This window comes from Phyllostomus hastatus, unplaced genomic scaffold, assembly GCF_019186645.2.
Source record: "Phyllostomus hastatus isolate PE091 unplaced genomic scaffold, TTU_PhHast_1.1 phas_scaffold_200, whole genome shotgun sequence".
NCBI lineage: Eukaryota > Metazoa > Chordata > Mammalia > Chiroptera > Phyllostomidae > Phyllostomus > Phyllostomus hastatus.
In genome coordinates, this window is record NW_025334016.1 from 5,727,388 (window position 1) to 5,738,398 (window position 11,011).

General features: G+C 43.1%; 1 non-coding gene and 1 pseudogene across 1 annotated transcript; both read left to right on the forward strand.

The window, feature by feature from the left end:
* The first annotated feature begins 9,129 nt into the window (after positions 1 to 9,129).
* On the forward strand, positions 9,130 to 9,260 carry LOC123832866. The gene has a single exon (XR_006788125.1). It is a non-coding gene; the product is annotated as a small nucleolar RNA SNORA48 (small nucleolar RNA).
* Positions 9,261 to 9,435: 175 nt separating this feature from the next.
* Positions 9,436 to 10,751, forward strand: LOC123832691 (annotated as a pseudogene).
* The last annotated feature ends 260 nt before the right edge of the window (positions 10,752 to 11,011 follow it).

An 11,011-nucleotide genomic window follows, 5' to 3' on the forward strand; every position in this document is an offset into this window, starting at 1 on the left:
CGAGATTTGGGCTCGTACATTGAACTAAAAGAGGGAATGATTTTCCTGAGGCCACTATGTACTAGGTAGAGAGAAGCTGTAGGAGATAAAGGTAAAAAGTGAAAGAGAACATAAGTGAAAAAAGATCTTCTGAGGTGGAATTACTTTGTCCGGCAAGGTGGCAGATGGCAGTGAGGAGAATAAATGATGAGGGCAAAGAAAACTTGGGCCTGCTAGTGCCCTTGACCTGCAGAATGGCTCCATGAATGCCTGAGAGCTTGGGTGCTGTGCCTAGAGTGTGTGGAAAGGGATGGAAGGCACCAAGTGTATCCAGCCATTCACATATGAGACCTGCTTTAATACCAGTGTTTGAAATGGTGAGCCTGCCTTCTCTGTAGTGCCAGACTACCAGAGCTAATCTCCACAGATGTCCCCCTCCCTATAGGACTGGCATTCATGCTCTTGGGTCCTAGCTGCCCCTGGGACTTGCTTTTGGCTAATAGAGTGTTGTGGCATGACAATGCATGACTTCTAAGGTTAGGTCCTAAGAACTCTTGTAGCTACTCCTTGAGTCTCCTGGAATATACACTCTAGGGGAAGCCAGCCACTATGCTGGTTTAGGGAAGCACGGGTACTGTGAAACTGCTGTGCTATAAGGAAGCCCACATCTGCTTTCCAGCCACTCAGCACAGGTGCCAGACATGTGAGTGAAGGAGATGCAGATAAGTGCAGCCTTATCCACTGTCTCAGTGCAACCAAACTCAGAACCTCAAAGAACTGCATAGCTGAGCCTGTTATCATCCCCCAGAACCGCAGGTAATGAAAAATACATGATTGTTTTAAGTCCCTAAGTTTTGGGGGGTCTCTTCCATACCAGTAGTAGACAACCGGGACCTAGATTAAACCCAGAACTAACTTTCTTGCAAAGCACGCCAACATCCAGTTCCAAACTACCTTGTACTCCCATGAGGATGCATTGACCCATATTTCAACCTGCCTAGCACAAGGGAACGTTAAGAATCTCCCAGCATGCTCAGCTGTTAGACCTCCATTCATTTCTTTTAAAATCTCACTGGTGGGCCCTTTGCTAGGTTAGAAGTCCAGTGATTACAATTAAGGAAAAGAAATGAAGAAACAACAACCATGAACCTCTTTCTTAAATGAATAAAGGTAACATTAGATACTCGTAGCATTCTGGTGAGGCAGCCTTGGTGGAACCCAGGAAGTAACTCTGGGCCAATGATCCATCCCTGACTGGAAAAACAACTTCCTGTCTCTGCAAAGTAACTGCTAATAGTTTAAATCTTTTACTCATTTCTGTAGGATCTCTTTCTAAAAACTGGGCCCTTCTGCAGACCTAGAGCAGTGTAGGTGTGCTTCAGAGACTGACTCAAGGAATTGATTTAAAAAAGGCCATCTGGGCACACTGGCTGAATTCCTTGTGCTGTGCAAATGACTTTAACAGAGCAGTCATTTTCTTGGCGAGTTTTCACTGGCTTGTTGTTGTGTTTTATGACGCAGCTGGTAGACTCATCATGGACTAATTACATAAATTAAGCCAGTCAAGACAACACAGTCATCAAGCTGACCGAGATCCTAGTTTCACCAATTCCTTACTCTCAAAAAACAAAACAAAACAAAACAAAAAACCCCAAAGCAAAACATGTGATGATGTTAGAGAAGCTGATACGACACAAACGATTTGTCCCGGGAGTCAGTACCCCCTGTAAGGTAGAACCAGCAGGCATTCCTTTCCTCCTTGTACCGGAAATGCTGTCACAAAGCACAGATGGTGCTCAAAGATGTCTGCCTAATGAATGAATCTATGACTTAGAAGTCTTGAAACTGAGTAGCTCAGAGTCAGGTAACCCAGAGGGATACTAAAAATAGCCAGGCTGAAAACAGCTCCATTCATGCTGTAATTGAGTTACAGCCTAGCTAACTATACAGGGTATTCAACCAGGCTAGAAAACGGGCAGAAATATAGAATGTCATCAAGGACATCTTGAAAAAGAAAAAGTATCCATATTTTCTGACTTTAGGGACACAATGTATATCAACAGGAGACATTTCTGACCTTGTACCAGTTTGATCTCAGGGGATAGAACAAATCTTTTTTGTTTTGGAGGTCTTTGTTCAAAACCCTCTGTAGCATGAACCCTACTGTCAGCACTGCCAAGGGGCTTCACACAGAGGGACAAAGGTGCTTCGTGAGCCAGGCTGTGGCAGAGAGTTTCTCTTGGGCTCCCAAAGGGCATGGCTGCGGTAAGGACATAAGCAGGCAACCAGAGGAGCCAGCAGACAGCAGCACACTAGAAAGGGTTCATCTCCTTTCAGCCCTTGCCCAGCAGTGCCATGCTACAGAACCAATGGCTGGACCCTCAGAAGCAGTAATGGTGACAGTGATGGCAGGGAAGGCAGGAGCAGGACAAGAAGGGGTCTGATGCTACCCCTACAGTCCCTAACTCGTACGGCTTTCTTGAGACACATTTCCCCTAAGGAGACTTGTCTTTCTCCCTGCTTCCCCAACCAACTGGTGCTGAGTCCCCTCAGACTGGAGGACATAGGAGAAACATTCTTCTATACACTGCACATTTGTCACCCATCCCCAATTTCATGCTGAACTCCTAACCCCCAATGTGATGGTCTTAGGAGACGGGGCTTTTGAGAGGTGATCAGGTCACAAATGGGATTGGTGACTTTATAAAAGGGACCCCAAAAAGCTTCCTAGCACCAATTGTGAGAATGCAGCAAGTGGACAGTTGTCTATGGATCAGGAAGTGGGCTCTCACTAGACACCAAACTGTTGGCACCTTGATCTTGGACTTTGAACCTCCAGAACTGTGAGAAACATATGTGTGTTGTTTATAAGCTACCCAGCCTGTGGTATTTTGTTCTAGCAGCCCAGAGGGGCTAACACAGTCCCTTCCAGTTGTCTCGGGGATGAGGTCAAGAAATAATACATGTAGTTTGTGATGGTTAATTACCAAGTCAGGAGCTATGCCTGCTATTAAAATTAGGTTAATTGTAGAGCATAATTGTCCAATAAACCTCTGGGGGCAATGACAAAAGGAAAGTTCAGCATGTACATTGTTGACTACTTTGCATTTCTGGACACTATTAATCTTTCAGGATCCTCAGAAAACACTTCACTCAACATTTGTCAGAAAAGTTTACCAAGGAGGAAGGTGATGATAATTTCAATAACCAGAAAGAAAGGGGAGGGAACCAGTATTGGGCCTTTGAAAGGAGTCTCTTGCAGTTACCACCACAAAACGATAACAAAAGGATTATAACTTTAAAGGTACATTTGAAGGCCCTGATATATTTTAATTGCCTCAGGCTCTCACAAATCATGATGTAAGAAACAGTTTCAAAGGAGAGGGTGTGCATAAAGAAAAAACAAAGTTGCAAGTCAGAAATGCTGACTGGTTTCATTTTTAAAAACTTTTAATTTTCGAATAATGATAGATTCACAGGAAGTTGCATAACTACAGTACAAAAATGAAGACCAGGAAACATATTCAGACCCTATTCAGACTTTGCCAGTTTTACATGGGTTCATTTGCATGTTTGTGTGTGTATAGTTCCATGCAATGTTATCACATGTGTAGCTTTGTGTAACCACCATGATCAAGATAATGAACTCTGCCATTACCTCAAGGCTCCCCCAGATTATCTCTTTATGGCCACACCCACTCCCCTCACCTCCCCCATCCCTAATCCCTGGCAATACTGTACTGTTCCCCATCTCTAGAACTATGTTATTCCACAAATGTTGAGTACATGGAATCAAATGGTATCTATCCTTTTGAGACTGAATTTTTTTTCACTCAACAGAATTCCCTGAAGCTTTGTCCATGTTTTTATGTGTATCACTATGTCTTAGTCAGCTCAGGCTGCTATAACAAAATACTAAGGGCTGGGTGGTTTAAACAATAGACATTTAGTTCTCACAGTTCTAGAGACTGGAAGTCCAAGATCAAGGTTCTGCTAGAACTGATTCTTGGTGACAGCCTTTTTACTGCTTTGAGTGAGCAGGGGAAATGAGAGACAAGGAGCTCTGGTTTCTCTTCCTTTTCTTATAAGGACACTAATGCCATCATGTAGGTCCCACCCTCATAACCACAGCTAAGCCTAATCACCTCCCAAAGCCCCACCTCCAAATACCATCACATTGGGGGTTAGGGCTTTAACATATGAGCTTTGGAGGGGACACAAACATTGAGTCCATAGTATGCTAGTTCATTTCTTTTTATTGTTGAGTAGTATTCCATGGTGTGGTTGTACCACACTTTAACCATCACCCACTGAAGTATATTTAAGTAGCTCTAAGTCTTTGGCTATTACAAATAAACAAATAACTGCTATGAACATTTGTGTAGAAGTTTCTGTGTGAAAAGAAGTTTTCATTTGCCTCAGATAAATGAGCACAAGAGCTGAGCCATATAGTTAACTTTATTTTTATTTTTAAGATTTTATTTATTTTTAGAGAGAGGGGAATGAAGGAAGAAAGAGAGGGAGAGAAACATCAGTGTGTGGTTGACTCTTGCACACCCCCTACTGGGGACCTGGCCTGCAACCCAGGCATGTGTCCTGACTGGGAATCGAACCAGTGAGCTTTTGGTTGACAGGACGGTGCTAAGCCCACTGAGCCACACCAGCCAGGGCACTAAATCCATTTTCAGTTTTAAAGGGACCTGTCAAATTGTTTTCCAGAGTGGTTGCATTATTTAATGTTCCCACCAGCAAGGTATGAATGATCCAGTTTCTGTGCATATTGTCCAGCATTTGGTATTATCACTATTTTTATTTTAACCATTGTGATAGGGCTGTGGTGATAATGTAATTGTGGTTTTAATCTGCATTTCCCTGATGGCTAATCATGTTGAACATCTTTTCATGTGCTTATTTGCTATCCGTATATCCTCTTCATTGAAATACCTGTTCATGTCTTTTGCCCATTTTCTAATTGGATTGTTTATTACTGTTGAGTTTTGAGAGTTCTTTACTTATTCTGGATATAAGTCCTTTGTCAAATATGTGATTTAAAAATACTTTCCCCAGTCTTTAACTTGCCTTGTCATCTTTTTTAACTTTATTTTTTAATTATGGTTGACATACAATATTATATTACTTTCAGGTATATAATATGGTGACTTGAGATTTCTATACCTTACAAAGTGATGATCACAATAAATGTAGCACCAATCTGGCACCATACATAGTTTTTACAATATTATTGACTATATTCCCTGTGCTGTACTTTATATCCCTGTGGCTATTTTTATTACTGGTGATTTGAACTCCTTAATCTCTCTTTTCATATTCTTAGCAGGGTCTTTGGCAGAGCAAAGTTTAAAATTTTGATATGGTCTCATTTAAAATTTTAAAAAATAATGGTGATCTCCTTGCCTGCCCTACCCTGTACTGCATGCACATATTTCATCCATCTGTCTGTCCACCCAGCTGATGTTTATCCAGTACCTACTATGTTCCAGGTTTACTAGCTGGTACTAGTGGTCTGAAAAGGAATAAAATACAGTTGCCTTCAAGTATTAGCTCTAGTGGGGCCAAGGACATGGAGCACATGCCTTCCTTGAGAGTGTGGTATGGGATGTAAAGCAGGCTGTGGGACCCCACGGCTGAGCACCTTCTCTAGCCAGGAGAGTTGGGGAAGGTCGCTCCTTGCTTGTCTGTTTCACACAACTTCTGGGGGACTGCCAGTTATGGACCATTTGAAATCCTAGTATTATTCTAGCTACATATAGGTCATAGTGTATTGTGTAAAAACATATCCATATTTTTTTTTTATCAAAATTACCACTGGTTCATTTTCTAGAATATTCTTTCCACATTTTGAAATGGCTAATATCAAAATAGTGATCCTGTGAGATTAACAGACAATTCACCCCTGGATATGATAATTTTTCAAAATAAAATGCTGCCTGTTAGTTCAACAGGTGGTCTTCACTATGAAGTACAGGTATCAAGGAAAGGTGTAGTTGGGTCTTGTTGTATAACAGTCCTCAGTCCTAATATAGCAACATTCATCTGAGAAGCTGAAAGGACTTGACTCACATGACAAGCTGCCTCATTTTGCATGACTCTAAGGAAGGCAAGATGAGATTTATTATGCAATGGCCTATATTCCAAGTAGAATATGATGTTCCCTACCTAGGTAACTAGAAAAGTATGTCCAGTGACACATTTGGGAGGAACCTAGAAATGCATAATTTAGAAGAGAGGACTGAACTATCTGTTTAGGCCACAGTTTTCCTCCAAGAATTTTTAAAATCGTAAGGTCTGATCTTATGTAGGAATGACTGAATTATCATTACAACAAGTACTTGAGGCTCAAAGCCTGAGAATGCTTTTTGTTATCAGGTCCAAGCAGTAGCTCATTCTGTCATTTCCCTCTGGGTGGTGACCCCCACCCCTAATAATCTCCCTTCCTTACTATTCTTACTGCAGTTTGGTCTGGGAACACTTGACATCCTGCTGCCCAGCAGCCTCTCTTTGCCCCAACTCGCTTTGTACACAGCTGCTATAGACTACATGTTTGTGCCCCACGCCCAAATCCGTCTGCTGACGCCTACTCCCCAATGTGATGGCATTAGGAGGTGGGACCTCTGGGAGGTGATTCGGTCCTGAGGGTGATCCCTCATAAAACAGACACCAGAGACCTCCCTTGCCTCTTCTGCCTTGTGAGGACACAGTGAGAAGGTGTCACCTATGAACCAGGAAGTGAGCCCTTGCTGGACATTGAATCTGCCAGCACTATGATGTTGCACTTCTAGGCTATAGGACTGTGAGAAAGAAATGTCTGTTGTTTATAAGCTACTCAGCGTATTCTGTTCTAGTAGCTTGAGCTAAGACAGCAAGAAAGTCATATTTATATACCAAGTTCAACATTTCCTCCTGTCATTCTGCTGCTTAGAAATCTTTAGTCGCTCCCCACTGCTGACAAAATAAAGGCCAAATGCTTCATTCTCTACCATCAGCCCCAATCTACCTTTCCAACCTACCTTTTCATCTCCCACTTGTTTTCTAAACACACACTTAAACACCACAGTCAACAGATGGTCAGCTCCATGATGTGAAGTCAGACTGGCGTCACTCTCATTCACCACTGTATTCCTGCTTTGTGGGTTTTGTTGAATGACCTGTCGTCCCCTCCAGCCATTGTTTCCAAACTCACCATTTCCAAAGACTCCTTGGCCATTCCTATCCCTACATGCTCCCCATCCCCGCAAAGTTTCTACATACTAGGTATCTTCTCCCTCATCCCCACAGCCAGAAACAGCTTTTCTCCTCCCCTCTGATTATCTGAATCCTTTCTAGGTCTCCAGGTTTTATTCAAGCTCCAACATAGAAAGCATCTGTAACTTTCAAGCACACCATGGTATCTACCTCCTTAGAAGAGTCCCTGCACTTTTGGTAGCACTCATTCATTCACTCTGCATTTACTAAGATGATCAGGACTGTGCGGTGGAGGAGCTCACAGCCTAGTTGGCATTTACCACCTATTATAGCCTCATGTTGGGCTGATGATGTCACAGGCCATGTTTTAAGTTTATTTGTATTCCCACCTGCAGGCCTTAGCATGATGTTCAATAAACATCTTTTTGCCCTGGCTGGTGTGGCTCAGTGGATTGAGCACTGGCATGAAAACTAAAGGATCCTGGGTTCGATTCACAGTCAGGGCACATGCCTGGTTTGCAAGCCAATGCTTCTCTCTCCCTGTCTTTCTTTCTCCTTTCCCCTCTGTGTAAAAATAAATAAATAAAATCTTTAAAAACTCTTTTGAGTGATTAAAATAATACTTTGATTTGATTTGATATTTTTCCTTCTGTAGTTTTCTTGCTTCACCCAATCAAAATCATTTCCTATTACCTATACCTGATACTTACGGGTGGCCCTCATTATCTTAATTTTATCAATGAGGAAACGGAGGCACAGAATGGTAAAAATCACGTGTTTCAGACCGCAAGTGAGTCATTATTGCTTCATTCAAAATTGAGGTTGAACAGTTTTGGAACCAAAGACAGCTCTGTCTCCATAGTGCTAGTATTTAGATACCTCTGTTAGATGCAGAGTACAAATTGTGCCCCATTGCTCACACATGCAGACTTCATCAACACCACAAAGAGGAACACGTGTATGTTTAAAGTCATAGTTTGGCTTTGCAGAATAATTAATGTTCTGATATTCACCATCAAGTTGTGTGGAAGGTGACACACAGTACATTCAAAGACATTCCAGAGAGAAAAGAGTGGATGGCAGTCAGTGAGCTGCAACATCTTTCCTTTCATAGAACAATTCTTGTGGAAGAAACGTCAGTGCTGCCTGTTTCTATTTTCAGCACAAGTAACACTGAACTAATCTAATTGTTATTCAAGTGGAGGTGTACAGCCACAAACCTTCATTTAATCTGCAAGTTTTGCAAAACAACAAACTAACATACAATAGAGGATACAAATGGGTGGTCTGCTGGCATAATTGAACTCACATAAAGGGTTTCCCGATTTTTGAAGGTAATTTGGAATACATATAAAAGGATATTTATAACCTTTCTATGAGGTAAGGAGAATCAGGAAAAACAAACCCAACACGTACTAATCAACCCAGTTTAACAAATAGAACAGTAGCCATAGCCTCGAAGCCTTCATATACAACATGAAATAATCTGAATGAGCAGTCAACATCCAGTGACATTCTGTGAAATTGCATACAAAAACCCAGCCTCTCTTTAAAAACCTGGCACCACTGGTTCTGTATTCTTATAGGAAAATAATGAGGTGGGTTGCCCCTCCAGTTCACCACATCCCACGCTTTGTCTACATAGCTGCCTTTGTTCATCCACATGACCTGTCTAATCCCGAGGCATCTGAGTTCATAACCCCTGGCAAGTGTTTTCTTTTGGGTTTAGCTTTCTCTCCTTTGACACTGTTCAAGCTCTCCATTCCTAGTTCTCCTGCCTCTCCTTTGGGGAGTCTCTTTTCTGAATAGAGCAGGACCTGTAAGAGGTACTAGGCTCCATGGAGACATGCAGATGAGAAGAAAATGTCTCTGCCTTCAGTGGATGTGTACCTGCAGATGAAACTGACCTGTGCATGATTGCATATGATACAAGAGAGTCTGCAATGGTGTCCCTGATCTGGGTAGAGTTACACCTGGCTTGGTGGTGCTTGTCTCATATCAGCCACGGACAAAGTAACTCCTTGTTTATCCCAGGTTGGCTTTTGGTCTGTGCCCTGGTTCATGCCTTAGACACATGGATTAAAAAAAGAGAGAGAGAGAGAGAGTTAGCAATGGGAATGGAGAAAGGGTTGCAGGAGCCCAACAGGGAGAAACTGTGTGTTAGTTAGGGTTCCCTAGAGGAACACAGCCAATAGGATGCCTGTCTATCTATCTATTTATCTATCTATCTGATTGATTTTAAACTATTGGCTCATGTCATTGTGGATACTGGTAAGTCTGAAATCTGCAGTATAGGCTGACAAGTTAGAGAGACACAGGGAAGAACTGATGTTGCAGCTTGAGTCAAGAGGTCTTTTGCTGGCAGAATTCGTTCTTCCTCAGGGGACTTCAGTCTTTGTCTCTTAGCAGGCATGTCCAAACTTTCAGCATCTCTGGGCTACACTGGAAGAAGAAGAGTTGTCTGGGGCCACACATTAAATACATTGTGACACATAATCAGAAACAAATCTCATAATGTTTTAAGTAGATTTATGATTTTGTGTTGGACCGAATTCATAGCCATCCTGAGCAGTGTGTGGCCCATGGGCTGCAGGTTGGACACCCCTATAAGGCCTGCATCTGGTTGGATGTGACCCCCCCCCTACATTATGGATGCTCTTCTGTTTTATTTAGTCTACTGACTGAAGTGTTAATCTCATCTGAAAAATACCTTCACAGCAACATCTAGCTGAGGTTTGACCAAATATTTGGGTAGCATGGTCTAGCCAGGTTGACACTTTAAAATAAACTATCACAGACTGCATGAGTGTGTGCATGTGTGTGCATGTGAAGGTTGAGGTGAGAATTTGAGAGGAAGACACACAGGGGAAGGACATTTTGTGTAAAGGGAACCTTGTGAACAAAGGAACAGAGGTGGGGCAATCTAAGTGTGTTCAGAGTAGAGTAATGCAGCAGCAGAGCAAAAAGTGCCAGGATGTTGCTGGGGGTCCTGGCAGGGGGAAAGAGGGGTGGGGAATGGTGGGGGATAGGAGAAAATGTAATTGGAAAGCTCTATGGGAGCTCAATCAGGAAATCACCTTGAATGCAATGGAAGGCTTTTGAACAAGGAAGTGGCACAATAAGATTATTTTAAGAAGAAAACTCGCCCTTGCTGATGTGCTTCAGTGGGTTGGGCCCTGGACGCCAGAGAAGGTGAAGAAGCCCAAGAAGGCAGTGCTCTCCTGCCTGAGTGAAGACAAGAACATCAGCATGGAGGAGGGCAAGCAGATCCTGGTAGGTGACGTGGGCCAGAGGGTAGATGACCCCTATGCCACCTTTGTCAAGATATTGCCAGACAGACTGCCACTATGCCCTCTATGATGCAACCTACGAGACCAAGGAGAGCAAGAAGGAGGACCTGGTGTTTATCTTCTGAGTCTTCACTCCTTACAAGCAAAATGATCTATGCCAGCTCCAAGGATGCCATCAAGAAGAAGCTGATAGGGATCAAGCATGAATTACAAGCAAACTGCTACGAGGTCAAGGACCCCTGCACTCTGGCAGAGAACCTGGAGGGCAAGCATTTCTGAGATTCCTCCAGCCCCCTGCCTGGAGCATCTGGCAGCTGGAGACCTGCCTGTGGGGGTTGCAGGGTGCCTGCTTCCTGCCAGATCGCAGGAGCTGAGGGAATCCCAGCAGGGGAAGGGCAATCCCTTTACCTAGTTGCCAAACAGTCTCCCAGCCACTGGACCTTCCTCCTCCCTTCACCCCTGACGGTTCTGGCCTTCCCAAACTGCTTTTGACCTTCTGATTCCTCTTGGCTTGAAGCAGACTAAATCCCCTCCAAGCA